The following is a 16,355-nucleotide window of genomic DNA, read 5'->3' on the forward strand; positions in this document are numbered from 1 at the left end:
AGAAACTGGACAGCATTCATAGTTCTAGCACAGTTTCTGCCATTTCCCTCTGGCCTTGGGAGTGCAGTCGGACCCCACAGGGCTGAAAGCCAAAGCAATGGGAAAAATGAGAGCCAACTGCAAATTATTATTCATTAGTTACTGTTATTCTAGTGCACATATAATATCTAAATGCCTGTGTATATATTTAACAGAGCATTACAGTCTTTTAGAAGAGGTAGTAAATTCTCTTGTTCTCAAGTTTAATTGCTTCTGCAAAATTAAATCTGGGGTGGTTGCTTAGGAAGCACAACATTTCCTCACCTTCTGTAAATAAAAGCTGCAGATTTGCATAGAGCTTATGGGAAATAATTATGTCAGTGTCTGTGTATAGTCCTTTCCTCTTCCAACAGGAAAGAATGCCCTGAAATCTGGACTGGTGGGATTTTACACTCTTCCCCTAAAAAAGAAATAGGTAATTAAATGAGAGAAAGAGGTGACCTCTCCAAGGTGTGTCATCCAACAAAACTGACAGATGTGGGTGAAAATTACTCTTCCTTGGGTGAAAATCTAGACTAATTCCTTTGGTGTTAGTGGATTTACAAGAGCATCAGTAAGATGAGAATATGGCCTTATGGACTTAGCTCCTGAGCCAAATTTTCATGTGGTCTCAGTGTAGGAATTGAATATTAGAATCCAGTTTAACTACAATAGTCCTAATTCAGGTAAGGATTCTTTTTAATTATTTTTAAAACTTTGTAAGATCCTCTTGTTTTTAAAGTTAGTTGCATGTTTAAATATTTATTCTTGATGTCTTTTGACTTGCCTAGAGATAAATCATTTTCCTTTTAGTATGTCAATTTTCTGGGGATAGGAAAAAGTAATTTATATGCACAAACAGCATTTGTATGCGCTGATTACGTGGAGTGGCATCTGTTTGCCCAGTTTTTATTGTGCAAATTACTTATGGGGATGTGGAGTGGAAACGCAAGATATGGAAATGGACTTGTTGAAATTGAGGATGATTATCTCAAAGGAAAAACAGGTATGTACCAGTTTGTCTGATTTTTATCTTCTGAGCAGATTGAAGGAGTTTGCTATGTGGCATCTGCTTGTGCTCTAGAACCAGGCTCTCACTCCTCAAACCTTTAACAGGCTTTGTGGGTCATGCCCAGCCTGTTCAGCCCCTCTTTTGGGTGATTTGCTTTGGTATGGGGCAGGGAGCTGGATCTCTGCTTGCTCCTGAAAGTCCCTGGGATAGCAGATCCATTAGAAATGCTTAAAAGCTGTCTCTTGAGGCTTGCAGAAACTCTTCTGGAGGGTATGACAGAAACTGGCCTTTTATCTTGGGATCTCATGAGAATATTGAAGTAAATGAGGCGTGGGACATGCTCTGAACCAAAAAGATTCACAAGAAAGATCAAAGCTATCAGGCAGGAGTGTGTCCATCAAGAGAAAAGGCTGTTTCTGAGGTACAGCACAGGGGAATTTTGTTACTGTTCTTATCATTGTGACAGCAAGAAAAAACCTGCTTATACAAGGGGTTCCTTCTGTAGAAATACTAAGAAATTACTTTGAAGGTGATTCTTCAGCCAGTAAGGAAGCCCTGCAGCCACGTGTGTCTGGCTGCTCGTGGGGCAGTTCTATGTCCAGGGTGTTGATTCTTGTCCCAATGGAGGATATTGTTAGCCATTATCAAGTCTTAAATGGGAATAAAAAAACCCTGCTGTAATTCCAATCTCATAATTCTTTTATAACAGCACCTTTGGTCTTACTCCAGTGGGGAAGGTTGCTTTTGTGCACTGTGTAGCATCATGTGGCAGAAAAAAACATGTAGGTCTTTGGTGCCCTTTCTTCTTCCTCTGAGGATGCAGAAAGCTTTGATGTCTGAAAACATACTCTCTATTTTTGCAGCAATTTATGATTACTTTTTATTTTTGCTTTATTTTTCAGAAAGTGTAGGGACCATTTTGCTTTCAGTTCATCTATGTAATTTTTGTGAAGAAATTGCAAATTGAATTTTTTTGGGAATCCATGAATTCAAATGAGGCAACAATAAAGGGAACAGGGTGATTAAGGAATTGTGATTCATTTGTTGTACATCATTACAGCAAAAGCTTTGTTGCTGGATTCCTTGCAGATGAAGTCACTGAACTATGATTATATTTCAGAAAATGAAAGGGGACAAAAATAAAAAGGCAATAAAACAAATTAGTAGATGTCTTGAGGGACATGATTATTACTGACTGACTATGTTTTGTATCATAAATGTTCCAAAAGTCTGGCAGTTTAAATTATACATCCATGGAGGCAAAACTGTTACTGGTATCAAAAATCTTTATTTCACTGCTGCTGTTATATTTTCTTTGAAGTCCCAAATTGGCAAGAAAAGTGTGAAATTGTCTTTTAATGATGTTTCTAAAAGATTGCGTAGAATTGTTGAAATATGTCTTAAAAAAAAGTTATCTAGGCATTTAAAACTTTTTCTTTACCTTAACATTACTGTTATTTAATACAGTGACTGATATGTTCATAATCCATGCCCATCACAATACTGCATTGTACTTGGATTTGAAGCAGAATGGATAATTAAGAGTAAATTAGCAGATTACTTGACATAAAACCGTTAGGGAAAGACATCCTTAACCAACATCTTCCATGTAGATAAGTGAAGGCATCGGTGGTGAGAGGCTGCACTGGGGCTATAAACTGTGAGCCACAGAATAAGTGTGAGGGATCCTCCCGCAGTGAGGGTATCTGGAGGCATTTCCTCTGCAGTAACGGGGACCTGGCTGTGAAGCTGCCTGATCTCTAACGTGTCCGACCCTTTTGCCTGGGCTAGACCCGTGTGTTTTTTCTTTCTGCCCACTAATTGTTTAAAAACTCATGTTTCTGTTACTAAAATATATTACTATAAGATATTGCTGTCTGCCATAATGATGTTAAGTGCTTGCCTTGCTTGAGGTGAGTTTATGGACAAGCTGCAATCCACGTGTGAACACCCAGTCTGGTTCTCTGAAACAAGCAGGGAGTGCTGCCACCGCGTACACTGAGCAGCACCGGCACAGTCTGGAATAACAGTGCCTAAGAGGGCTGACCTTGGAGAAGTTAGATCCTTATACTTTCATCTTTCGATATAATATTAGACATCCATTAATCTATCTACATTATGTATCTATAACATTATGTAGATAGAGAAAACAACTTTTGTGGTGTTTTCTGCTTGATTTCATATATCTTTATTCTGTGTGCATCTTATTGAAGAGCATTGCTATATGCATTTTCAGGGTTGGCTTCTTTTCATTCCCCTGTAAGAGATTTGAAGGTGAAGTTGCCTTTTCTGATGACAAGGCTGGAAAGTATCTTTGAGGCCCTTCTGTTTCCTTGAAGAGGTTCATACAGTGCAGACAAAAGGAGTGCATGCTGGTGGGGTGCGAGCGCCACGTTAGAGGGGTTCGCTGGAGCCTGCTGCAGCCCTGTGCAACACCCCAGCTGTTCTGGGAGAGCCGCTGCTTTCCTGGGAAGCCAGGCAAATAAGGAGCAGTTGGTTGGATGTTAGTGTTAAAACCACAAACTGGAATGGGAAGGAAGAGACTTTTGCCAGTGTGTTGCTGAAGCACTGAAGTTCATAAATACACGTTTTGTGATGTGCATCCTCTGCCTCCCAGCTCTGGTTCCTGTGAGCCCATGGGCAGTGGTGGTGAGGGGGGTTCCTGGCCCCCAGCTCTCAGCACTGATAACAGTTTTCTCCTAATTTGGTATGGCACAGCGGAGAGCTGCTGCTGCTGCTGGGAGCAGCAGGGCAGAGCTGGCTCCTGCTTTGTAACAAGTGCCACCTCCTCCTGTCCCTGCAACTGGAGGAAACCCTTAAAAAGGGAAAGACGCTGACAGGGTGGAGGGAGAGGGGAAAAAAACAGGCAAACTAAAAATGATAACTTTGTAATGATAGGTCTGAGTTTTTGCTGTCAGAATATGAATAATATCAGTTGGGATGCGGCTGGTCTCTCCTGTACCTGAGTGACAGGCAGCAGAGTTGGAGTTTGGCAGGGCTGCAGTGCTGGCCCCTCTGCTGCCTGGCACAGCGAAGCAGGGCGGCTGCTGGATGAGTCCTGGGGGAGTGGGGATCCAAAGTTTGCATTCAAGACTAAGGTTAAGCCTCATACTTGCTCTCTGTAGATGTACAAAGGGTTTTGCATTTTCGCATGAGCACTGTGCTGAGGAAGGTCTCTAGTTTAGCAAATTTTGACATGGGGTGTCTTGTCCCAGGGGAGCTGCAGCACTGTGGGCTGAAGGGGCTTTTCTGTATGCAGAAGAGTTTCTTTCTTATAGAGCAGGTCAGAAAATGCTGCTGCTCCTCTCTCTTTCCTCTCTCTGCTCAGATGCATTTTTCAAACCTAAGCAGAATCTTTCATGAACAAGGTCCATGACTGACCAAACATAAGCATCTGAGTTTTGACCTTTTTGTGTGTGTGTTTTACTTTCCTACCTGTTTTTCCCTTATTTGTGTGCTTGCTTTTTCCTCAGTGGAAAAAATAGATGAATAATTTTGTTCTGTAAAAGATGCCCAATTGTTAGGTGTTCTTGCTTTTGAAAAAATGGCTGGTTTAATAGTCTTTCATGGAATGCATTTAAAATATGTTCTAGCACAGTGGGATAGGGCTGCTACATGGCTTCTGTGATTATTTCAGAAATCCTTCAAGTTTAGGTAGCACTTCAAGTACCAGAGCTGACTTAATACCACCTGTGCCAGGTGGACTGGCTGGGCCAATGAGTCTGCAGATAAACACGTGCTTTGGCTCACTGTCATCTCTGTCATTTATTATCGGTGTTAAAATAATTTCCTATGTAGGTGTTAGCTCCAAGAAAGACATCTTTGACAAGGGATCATGTCTGTTTGAAGCCTTAAAAGTGTTCACAAAAATAGCATGCCCTGACCAAAGCATTCTCAGACAAGGATGGTATAAGGTCATAGTTACAGTTGGGGATTAAAAAAAAGTAAATTACATGGAAGTGTGTGTATTATATGTATGTTTATATAAAAGTACATGTAAAAATAAGCATGCTGCCCTGGACATGGCTGTTGTTGACATCCCAGGTGCAAGGAACAATCCAGCAGGACACTTCCCCAGTGCTATAAGCCCCAGCCCTGTGGCAGCTCTGCCTGGCCAAGGCATTTCCTTCATACTCGTTATTTTACCGCTCCCAAGCACAGAACTGAAAAGCATCATTATGATCATAGCCACCAACACAATGTTGCAGGGAGCAGGAAGGCTCCAAGCTGAAGTACTGCAAGGAAGTTTAAAGAAAACCTTAGATGCTATCTAGCAATCCTCAAGTGGGATGACTTACAGCAGCTGACTGGAAGAAAATTTAAAATGAGTTAAATGTATTTCTGTAATTTGTTTTTTCCTTAACAAAGGAGCTTACCAGCTGGGAATCTCTTGTCCTTCTGTGTGTTGCCTCCTAAACCCAATGGATTTAGAGTCAAAAGAATAATGTGTAGGAGCAGCAAACTCTCATCTTTTCTCCTACAGAAGACTGTATCTTCTGTCTCAGAAAAAAGTGTAGTCAGGTTTGCAAACCTGTACACAGAGTGTTATTCCTTCCTAACCCCTCTAATGTATGCCTTGAAGTGCAATACTTTGTTGACCTCATTACTTCATCTTGCATAACCAGTTATACTCACAGTTATGCAATTATCCAGTCCTTTTGAAATTCTCCATCTACAAGGTTGGTTTCAGTAGTCGTAATAATGAATTTTATAATCCTTTGGAGAACAGCAAGGTTAGGAGATTAATGCAGAATTTGATGGCGAACTGTTTTATATAACTCAGTAAATTGTCTTGACAAAGACAGAACAGAAATAAAATGCCACTCAGATGTCTTGATTATTTTTTTTAATATTGCTTATATCTTGAGATCTGGTTTAGTCCTGTCCTTCCTACTCTATAACCTTTTTGCAGCAATGAGATTATGATGTAACTTGCTTTTAGATCTCTTAAAATAAAGGACCTGATGTTTATACAGAGTTGTTGCTGCGGTTGAGATGTGAAAGCCAGCACTGCAGAGTGCCCACTGTACCCCTCAGGTAGCATGCAGGGCAGACTTCAACAGAGATGCCATGAAAATCGGTACCTTGTTATGAAATAAAATGCAATGGGCACATGAAAGAAAATGTTTATGGCGTAAGTTGTTGAGTCTTAAAAGATTTGTTCCCAGCAAGGGGGAAAGTATTGATGACAGTGCTCAATGCATGAGCTGTGGGGGTGGATGTTTGCATCACTGAAGCTGCCACCCTCCGTACATCACTGGGTTGGTCAGCAAAACACAGGGTGAGCAGCCCTGAGCCCCTGTGCACAGGTAAGCCTCTGGGTTAGGGTCGCAGTATGTTCTAGGAAGCAGTGTGAACTGTGCTCCCTCATCAGGTTGAGAAGCAGGTTCTCAGGCCCTTCGGGACTATTGTCAGTGGTGAAAGTATCAAGACATGGGGGAAGTAGTGGTGATGAGCAGTAGTGGTGGTTCAGCATAGGTCAGTAGTTGAGACAGAGAGGAAGCCTGACATAGCAGGTACCTGTTAGTCTGGCAGTGGGAAACAAAAGTGGAGATTTTTTTTTTTTCTGAGCTCTTGTCATGGCATGCTGGAAATACTAGTCCATTCTCAGTGCCCTACCAAGTGGAAAATACTACAATTTTCAGTATATTTATAGGCAGATATACAGAAATTTAGCAGATGGTGGGAAGTCATCAATCTCAGATCATATGGTCAGATTCTTAACTGGAAGAGATCGGCTCTGAAACCAATGGTGTTACACCAACATACAACAGCCAAGAGAAATGACGAATAAAAAGCCACAGGCTGGAAAATGTTTAGGTTTTGGGTGGTTTTTTTATCTCCCTAAGGTTAAATCTGTAACCTGATGCAGCTTTCTCACTTGCTGTATATGCTATGCATGATAGCTAGAATACAAAACACTGAGGCAGTCATTTGTAGGCAGATTACCTTCTTCAGTCAAGCCAACTATGGTGATGTGTTCCTAGAAGCCCCACTATGTAACATGCAGCCTTTGATTCTCTGGGGGCTCCAGTGGGGAATGTGCTGTGTGCCTCACCCCGAGCAGCTGGTTCTGGGTCAGGGTGAGGGAATAACCGATTTTCTAATAGAGTGACACTTTGAAAGCATGAGGGGAAAGCTGGAAATAGGGAGAGATGCTGTCCTGAGTTTGTGCCACTTTCGTTGGAGTTCTGATGATCTAAATTATTTTTTCCTGTGCCTTGATCAAAATACAAGGAATAAGGAAACAGTAGTTGCAGGGGAGAAAAGTGGGGATATTTCACTAGAATATACAGAAGCCATCTTTACATCTTAGAATTATTTTTCATTCAGAATAGTCAGCAACCTAAGAAGAATTATCTTAGTTTTTCTTGTTGAGGGTGATTTTAACAGGTTGCATGCTCTTTTCTTGTGCAGCTGTGGCAGGTTATTTTCTGAAGTTCAATTCAAATATGTCCTTAGATCTCACGGAGGAAAGTTGCACCATTTCACACCAGCAGAATCACGGGGGAAATCTTGCATGTTGTCTTGTAAGTTTTTTTCTGTTTCTGACTTATCTCAGAGAGAACTACCCCACTGTGTGTTTCTTTTAAAAAAAAAAGAGGGGGGAGATGTGCAAATAGCAGAGGACTGCCAGCCTTGCCTGGTTACGGGTGGATGAATAGTGAGAACTGGCACCTGGCTGGTGTGCTGCCAGGCTGCCCCGCAGCGGGGACAGATGGGGCCGTTGGACTGTGCGGGGCTGGCGGGGCTGCATAGCGTCCCTGTGCTGATGAGTGAAAGCTGTCAGCAATCTCCCTGCGGTTTTGCAGAGCATGGCATCAAAAGGCTCTAATGGACAAATGTGCAAATGTTTCTTTGTTGCCCTTCCTCGCTCCTCGCGCCAGCCAGTAAGGAGGTGTGTGAAGCTTGAGGGTAAGGTATAGGGAACAAATGCAGGTTTTGTTCATGGCTGCTTGCTGAAAAGTTTGAACCACTTCGTGTGTTGAATGGTCAAGACCTCTATGCAAAAAGCCGCAGGGTCAGGAAGACTGTTGAATGAGCATACCTCCTGGTGCGTAACCAACGGCAGGAGAAGGGGCTGGGGCCATGGCTGCTGTGGGTGGCAGCTGAGTCATTTTTCATATGCCAGAGATCTACGGAGCAGATAATAAAACCCCCTATATTTTCCAGGTTGCCTTAAAGGTGTTAGACCCTGCTTGTCTTGCTGCAGTGTGCGAGGGACTTGTCAAAGCATCTGCTCTGGTCAGTAAGTGGAAGGAGGAGGCTTGGGAAAACCCAAAGACCTGGTTTATTGGTGGAAATTGCAGTTTGTTTTGTAGTTGCTGCTGTGCCCAATTCTACTCTGGTGCTGAAAATGCCAGATTTCAGATGCCACTTCTATTCTATAAAGATGTATGATGGCAACAGCTTGGCCTAGACAATTAAATTTGTTTCTGTAAATCTTTGGTTGCCTTTCATTCACCTCATAACTGGAAATGAAAAGCTGTTTGGTGGTAAGAATTCTTCAGTTCAGAAGCGGTTAGTGGCAGCTGGATGAGGTCATGTCACCAGACACGCTTTGAAAATGACTGGCTTTTGGACCAGCTTTTGTTTGTATGTTTAAAGGGATGCTGCTAACTACCAAAGATATCAGTTTAAAGGGTTAATGTATGCCTTCCCAAACTTCAGTTAAGGGCTCCTGCCTCTCCCTTACCAGCACAATCTGACCTGGAGGCATCAGAATTCTGCTGCTTTAACACTCTTCCACTGTAGAACAGTAGAATACCTCCATGGTGAATCCAACTGTATCAGTGTAGTCACATTTCTGGAAGTATATATGTTCTCATGCAAGAGACACTTGAGCTTAACTGCTCTAAATTGTACTTAAACTAGGATAACTGTACTTGCTGTTGATTTAACTATGTGAGTTTTAAAAAAAGAAAGATTACATTCCTTGTGTAGTCAGGATCTTTGACATAGACCAGGCCTGAATAATCTGTGTTTTGGGATGAAAAATAGCATCAGTATAATGACAAGCAGTTTTTAGAGAGTGAATCCACCTTGTTTCAGCGCTTTTTCAAATACACTTCTCAGATTTGCATAGTACATCTTGGATTGTTGCTTCTTGCTTCGTTGTCTGCTTTTTAATCTCAATGATATCCTCATCTCTGTTTCCCTGTCTTTGCTTCACACCTGGTCAGTGTAGCAATTTCCACTCCACCAGGCTCTACATATCAAGGACACATCTGAGAAGAAAAACAATTTTCTTGTCCCCATGTGGTCCCTTTCCCTATCAGTGAGTCCCTGCTATGGTGTACTATATGAAGCAGCTCATGCTCACAATCTTAGTGATGTGATGAGGATGATAATAGGTGTCAGAAATGGTGAGTCTCAAAATATATCCAAAAGCTAGAAAGTAATACAAGTTCCCTCAAGCCAGTACAGTGAGACCTTAGGTCCTGTGCCAAATTAACAATACTTGGTGACAATGGGAACTGCCCCCAAAATACTCATTTTACTTCCTGTGGCTTTGTTGTGGTTTGAGCCACTAAGTGTTGGTTTAAGATTTCATCTAAACTTCAAAAAAGGGCTTAGCTGAAATTACAAAATTTACCTGATCAGCTTAAATTGCAAATTTTATGTGGTTTAGACTTTAAAAATGTGCTGGTCTCTCGGAATATGTTGAAACTTGAGAGTTCGCATACCTAGGAAATCTTCACTGAAGGTTGGCTGAAGAAGCTGGTGAATGCAAGTTTCTGCGATTAGAAGTTAATGGATCTTTTGTTTCACTATTGCAACTGAAAGCAGATTTCAGAAAATGCACTAAGAACTTGCTTTCTGATGGGACAGAAGCAGCATCAGGGTGCTGTCTGTGTCAAATGACCAAGTATGCTGCACATTTGGTAAATAACAGAAACCTGCACCTTCCTGGCAGGTTGTGAACTGGGCATTTGGGTGGGTTTGTCTCATCCTGGCAAGCGCTGTACCCTTCCGACAGTATTTCAGCACTTCTGCTTCAAGTTAATTTTTTTCCCCTTTTTTTTTTTTTTTTTGGCTTAGTGGGCAGAGCAGTATCAGCCTTATTGTACCTTTTTCTGTAGTAGTTACACACAAAAACTGTATTATGTCTTAGGGCTAGAAAAGATGTCTTAGCTCAACGGATGCAGCCTCACATCACTCACTCATGTCTGTTGCAGTAATGGTATTGTAGTCTTTTTCATGAACTTACAAAAAAAAAAAAAAATGATTGCTGAAGTTTTGTACGCAGAGCCAGTCCTTGCCTGCATGCTGCTGTGCTATCGCCTCCATGGCACAGCAGTGCCTGCTGGCTGGTTTAGCCCTGACCCTGCAAGGTCAGCAGCGCCTGGAGCTGGAGCTGTAAATTCCACCAGAGTCGAGCAAGGAGGAGCATGTTGGTTTTCTACTTCAGTAAGCTGTTGGCCTCAAGGAACTTCTCAAACTCTTGGACTAATGTCACTCCTGTGGAAGGGCCTTCCTTTCTGCAGGGCTCTTGCAGCCTGGCGAGGAGGAAAGTGAATCGATAGGCAGGGAATGAGTTTAATGGCTTTCCTTTGCTTTGGCCGTGGGTCCAGGATGGTAGGAATACCACTTTGCTACTTATGGGGGAAAATTTAAATATATATTGTGAGATTACTGGTTTCGGTGCTACTTAGAGGCAATAAAATGGGGCTCTTAATCCTGTATCAGAATCAAACCGCCCAGTGTTGCGTTTTGCCTATTAGACTGGGTTTTGGATGCTCAGATGGTACGAATAGATGATACAAGTTGGCAGATGGGAAATGATACTGAATTGCTGGTATGGTAGTGTTATAGTATGTCAGGTAGCCAAACTGTTTTTCATTTTCTGTGGAAGTTATGGGAAGTTTAGTAAAATCTGTAACTTCATATGGGCACTCTCATAAATATTTACAGAGCTCTTTTTGCTTTATAAATAAAGTGAAGAAAAAACTTTTTCTAAGAGATGGCTGCATTTCAGCAACAGATTATCTGTTTATGTGTTTTTAGCATTCATTTATTAAAAAGTCTATACCCAAGACAAAAAATGTGGCCATATAGGGTCAGATTTTTCTGAAGAAAAACAGTAACATGTTTACTCTCATCCCAAGTCATATTAAGTATTTTTTTCTTAATTATTTGCACATGTAATTGCCATGAACAAATAACAGAACTGCTTGAGTTGACACAGGAGTTGCAGAGATGCTCAAACCTTTTCATTAACATTCAGGTATGTTTGGAAATTGTTTTCCTGACTTTCTAAGGTCACTTTGGTTATGCAGAGGATTATATAAACATGAACTTTTATTATTACAAACCTTTGTTCACAGCTGCACCAAAACTTTGGAATAGTTTCTCAGAAGTAACTTTTAAGAGAGCCGTAGTAATTGAGGTCAGATCAGCCGTCCATTTGATGAACAGCATGCTAGGAGTTGCATTAAGTGATTAGCATCCATCTGGAGATGAGGTTTATCGCAAGCCTTTGTTGCTGAATAATTAACTGTGCACTTGCCTCTGATGGTCACTGCTTTGGCTAAGTGGTTCTTGCCTTCTGAATGGACTTCAGCAGTTTTTCCTTCTAAAAGAAAGGTTTTGATGAGTTGCTTTTATGTTTCATGAAGACTTTTTTTCCCTACTCTTTGGCAGCTAGTTAGCTTGGGGGAAGGGATAAGTCATGCTTTAAAACTCTGTGAATGCACACTGCAGAGGGAGTTCTGCCTTCCCAGGAGCTGGTGCTACTAATGAACCAATTGGTGGAGCTGACAGAGGATAAAATACCTGATTTTTCATCATCAACTTGTTCTTCTATAAGGGAAACAGGTTGATGGCTTGTAGGTAAGGCAAGATTCATTCATTCCTTTGAGTGCAGCCAGGCCGCCCAGGGGACGTGCGGGGAAGCACACCTGCCCCTGTGGTTGGGTTACCTCTGCGTGTGTGTGCCCCTGAACGCAGCCTTTTGGAAGCCTGTGTGCGATTAAAGCTTATTTTTTCCTCTTAGCTTGTGTCTCTCACATGCAGAACGTGAGACTTTCAGTTTTATCTGTCTTACCCTTCTTTATGTAGTGTGACTTGGTGTCTCAAACAAAATCCATTGCTCATTCCCTTTTGGAAATGCTGGCTATAGTGAGGATATGGGAATGTGTGCATGCATACAAAGTCAGGCAAAATTTATAAGTTTTTGCTGCTTTGTTGTTGCTGTGGGAATTGCAAGAGGAGAAACAAGAGAAAATATGTTGTACTGCAGCAGACTGCAATACTAGAAATCTTTCGTCAGCCAGTAATCATGGGGTTATTTAACTGATTTGATAAAACAACTACAGTTGTGTGTTGTACAGTTTTGTGTACAAGCTTGCTTTGTATCCTGCTAGTTTGGTGTTCTGTTTGCTGCCTGTTTTCTTCTCAGCCTTGTTTTTAGATTTTCTTAGGTTTTCTCTAAGATGCCAGGCTTTCAGGTTATGTAATATTCTTCATATTCCAACATTAATATTTTCTGAGGGGTTTTTTTTATACTTGCTGAACAGGCAGTGTGACAGTTTTACCTGTAAGGAAGTCTTGATCTCAGAAAATTGTTATCTTACAAATTATTTCCTGAATGAAAGAGCTGGGCAACAGTTAATTTGAAATTAAGGAAGGAAACAAGCCAGTTAAGTGTATCAAGTAATAACTGAGGTAAGTTGTGCCTTGAGATGACATGCCACTAAACAGTCCGTCTTTGCAACAGTCATAGAATATGAGGAAATACAGTGAGTTTCAGGAGAGATCTGTGCACTTCCTTAAAGTGACAGATGAAATTGTGCTAGAAAATCCCCAAAGGTAATTTTTACATCTGTTATCTATTCATACAGTAACGATGACAGGTGAATTTAAAAGAGCAAAAGCAAATTCATTCCTCCTTTTCCAATCTAGCCTACCTTTCCTTATGCTTGTTCATGCAGTTCTAGTAATTACTGGTCTGTGAGGGGCTATGAATAATCATCTCTGGTATCCGGTGGTGTCATCTTTGCCCTTTCATTTCTGAAACAAATCATACTTTAAGCAAGAGAGGAAGATTAATGCTGTCATAATTTGTGGGGATAGTTGTGGCTGAGGCAGTAGTAACAGAAAAACTCTGCAGCCATACCTGTCAGAGGAGGCTGTTCACTGCGGACACACCAGGATCTTACTTGGCAAGGCAGTGGGGAAGGTACTTCACAGAGCTGCAGAGCCAGAGCCTGGTGTAAGGCTCCCTGTAAGCTTCACTTGTCAAAAATTGCTAGAAGCTGGAACCTGCAGAAAGCATTTGGGTTATTGATTATTTCATAGCACAGCTAAGTTAAACAGCCTTCCAGCTGTTTGTTCAATATTAATGATTCACTTCATCTACACAGGCATGGCACTGCTTCAGAGTAATTTAATTTTTTTGGTTTAAGGAATGTTTTATCTTTTATTAAAAACCCAGGGTATATTTGAATTGTTCTATCAGTGTCCTCTTAAGTAGTTAACGTATTTCCCTCTGTGTGGGGAAATCTCAGGTGAGTGACAACGCATCACCACCAGAAATTCTCCTGTCAGTTGTCTGTACAGACACCACCAGCCAGTCATCTGGTGACAGCAGCTCTGCTGTTTCCTGCGGCACCTGTGAGGGTAGAGGATCATCTTAAACTCTTGAAGCCTCAAACCCCAGGCAGCTATGCCCAGTGTTGGCCTTTAAAAGACAGTCCATGGAGCCTCTCACAGGATTTAATATTTATTCTTTACTATGGCTGTTGAGCCAGGAGGAAGGGATTGTTACTTTTTCTTCTTTGAAACTCCATAGCATGTTATGTCTGGTGCATAATAATACATAGTGCCTTTCCTACAACCAACACAGGACTAGAATATTTGTGCTTGAAATACGGATTCTGCTGCCTGTAGCGTGGTGGTACTTTGAATTTTTAGAAGCTGTCAGTGTGGGAAGCCGATAGGATTTTTAGTAGTTTCTATTGTATACAGAAAAATATTTTGATCTCTGACTTGTTTGGGGCCATACAAATGAGTTATTGCCTGTGAACTCTCATTAACTTTCTAGCAGAATTGCATTTTATACTTTTCACTGTCAAATGAAATTCTTTGGCTCTCCTCAAAGGAGCAGCTTAAATGAGCCAAGTCACTTTTGGAAACCAGCTCAGTTCCTGATGTGAAAGTATCAAATACTTATATAGACTTTGCAGTTTCTGTTGGTCCTCTTATTAACCCAAGTTTAATACTGCTGTAACTATTGATTTCTAGCACTGCCTGGCTGAGCTGGAGGGGTGGCAAGAGCAGGCCAATGAACAGATGAGAAATAGCAGCCTGCCAGTCAAATTGAAGATTGTAACAAACACATGAATGTGAAGTGCATGAATTGAATGGCACATCAGACTGGATGCCTCAATTCATTGAACAGACCCAGCTTCTTGCAAACAATCTCTGCACGCATCTGCTTGTGGTTTTATTTTCATTAGGCACTGTAGGGCACTGGACAAGAGGGGGGATGTTCTTTTAGCAGAGATAATTAAAATATCTGTTCCTGATCTCTGGAGGCCTTCAAGCTAAGAATGTAACTCTTTCACCTTTTCATGCAGGCAAGCTCAAAACTGGAGGCTTATATGAGCATCATCATGTCTAGGAAGAAAATTTTCATAGTCAAAAATGGGTAGCAAAGACCAGAAGCACTTTTTGGTCAACAAGAGGATAGCCTACCTATGTGCCATGCACTGGAACCAGATAAGAGCAGGCGCTGCCTGTGTCTGGGGGTCCTGCCATAGCAAAGAACTGTTGAGATGAGATATGACTCAGTGTTTCCACTGGTTGAGGAAAGCAATAAAACCATGCTCCCTGCCAGTATGATACAATGAAAATAATCCCTGCTGGCAGCAAATTCGGAGATCAGTATGACTCTGCTGCTTAGATACAGGAAAGTATTTGCAAAGGCTAGTTTGGTGAGGCTCATTTCTCCAGGGTCCTCTGTAAAGAGGGTGGAGGATGAGCAGCCCCCTCTGGAGAGGGACTGAGAGCAGGAGCCCAATTGTGCAAATCACCCTCCAGCACCAGGCTCTGACTGTCCACTACGAAGAGGAGTCTGGAGAGAGGCTCCTTGTTAGACTAAAGAAAACCTCTGGGAATACCCTTCTGTCTCTTAGAAAAAATCCACCATGCCTGGATCCATATCTGTTCCATATGTAAAATTGAGCTATTCAAACACATTTAACTTGCTATTGTATTATCTTCAGAGCAGCTGGTCCACAGAGGGATAACTACCTGCCTCTCATGTCTGCTTTTGTAGTCTGACCTTCAGCCCAAGTGATAGAGAAGTGTGCCATGGTGTGCAGATCCTCCTTAGGTCATGCAGAATGGGATTTTTTCCTCTTTTAGGAAGTGGAAATTTTATGCAATATGCTGTGATCAGTCACTTTAAGTACATCAAATGCTCTGAAGTAGAAGGACAGAATTAATAGTGTTTGTGCAATGCTATCTCTCTCCCTTGTGACCCTGCATTATGACACAGCCTTCAGGTACATGATTACGCGGGGTCTTGTCCGCAGGGTGCCTCAGTGAATGGCAGCTTTAGCTTGTTCAGTATTTCTCTTTGTGTCATCTCTTAACACATGTGCCCCTGAGCCAGTTTCTGCTCCTCCTCTGCTCTCAGCTTCATGCCGCTGTGGCCTCCTCAGAGGCCGCCCTGCATGTGTGCAAGCGCTCCCACTGCATGCAGAGCACATGTGGGAGCTGCCTGTGAACCATTCAGCAGTCAGAAAAATAGTAGACGATGTCATAAATCTGAGTATGTTATATTGTCAATAACACTGCGTATAGATTTATGAGCAGAAAAGGAGTTCAGCTGACAGTAACGTGTTTTTGCAATAACTTAATTTTATTGTAAAATCCACTGTATATTTAGACATTAATTGAAAATGTTATTTAAAGTCTAGTACTGAGTATGTAATTTGAATTTTGGACATGATTAACTCAGACAGCTGCCTCTCTGGCCTTTTATTGCTCACCCATGGGAAGTACAAATTCTGTTTGTCCTATGCAAAATCAATGCCTTTGCTTAGGGCAAACACCTTCCTATGATTCCTAATGAAGAGGAGGTGAAGACAGCCATCAGACATCACTCTCTGCTACTTCACTCCACTGGCTGTAACATCAGTAAATTCTTAGAGCTGTTTTGGCTTCCAAAGTCCAGCCAAGAATCCAGCTTTCAGACTGTAATGTCAGTGGCAGCATTAGAAGCCTGAAGGGGGTTTGACAGCATGAAACTGTGAGCTTGGCTTTCTGTTGTTGTTGTGGGTCTTTTTACTTAACTTCTATTCCCTTCACCAAACCC

The 16,355-nt window shown here is 41.7% G+C and overlaps 1 protein-coding gene across 3 annotated transcripts in view; it reads left to right on the forward strand.

Moving 5' to 3' along the window:
* KCNIP1 (potassium voltage-gated channel interacting protein 1) overlaps positions 1 to 16,355 on the forward strand; it is a 449,680-nt gene that overhangs the window by 113,322 nt on the left and 320,003 nt on the right. Inside the window, exon 1 of one of the 3 annotated variants that reach the window (XM_026858239.1) lies at positions 11,773 to 11,863. The exons of the other annotated variants lie outside the window; for them this stretch is intronic. The gene's annotated coding sequence lies outside the window, so the exon portion shown is untranslated. Of the gene's footprint in view, positions 1 to 11,772; positions 11,864 to 16,355 lie in introns of those variants that run through there. 3 annotated transcript variants of the gene reach the window in all.

This window comes from Athene cunicularia (assembly GCF_003259725.1).
Source record: "Athene cunicularia isolate RWA chromosome 13 unlocalized genomic scaffold, athCun1 chr13_part1, whole genome shotgun sequence".
Lineage (NCBI taxonomy): Eukaryota > Metazoa > Chordata > Aves > Strigiformes > Strigidae > Athene > Athene cunicularia.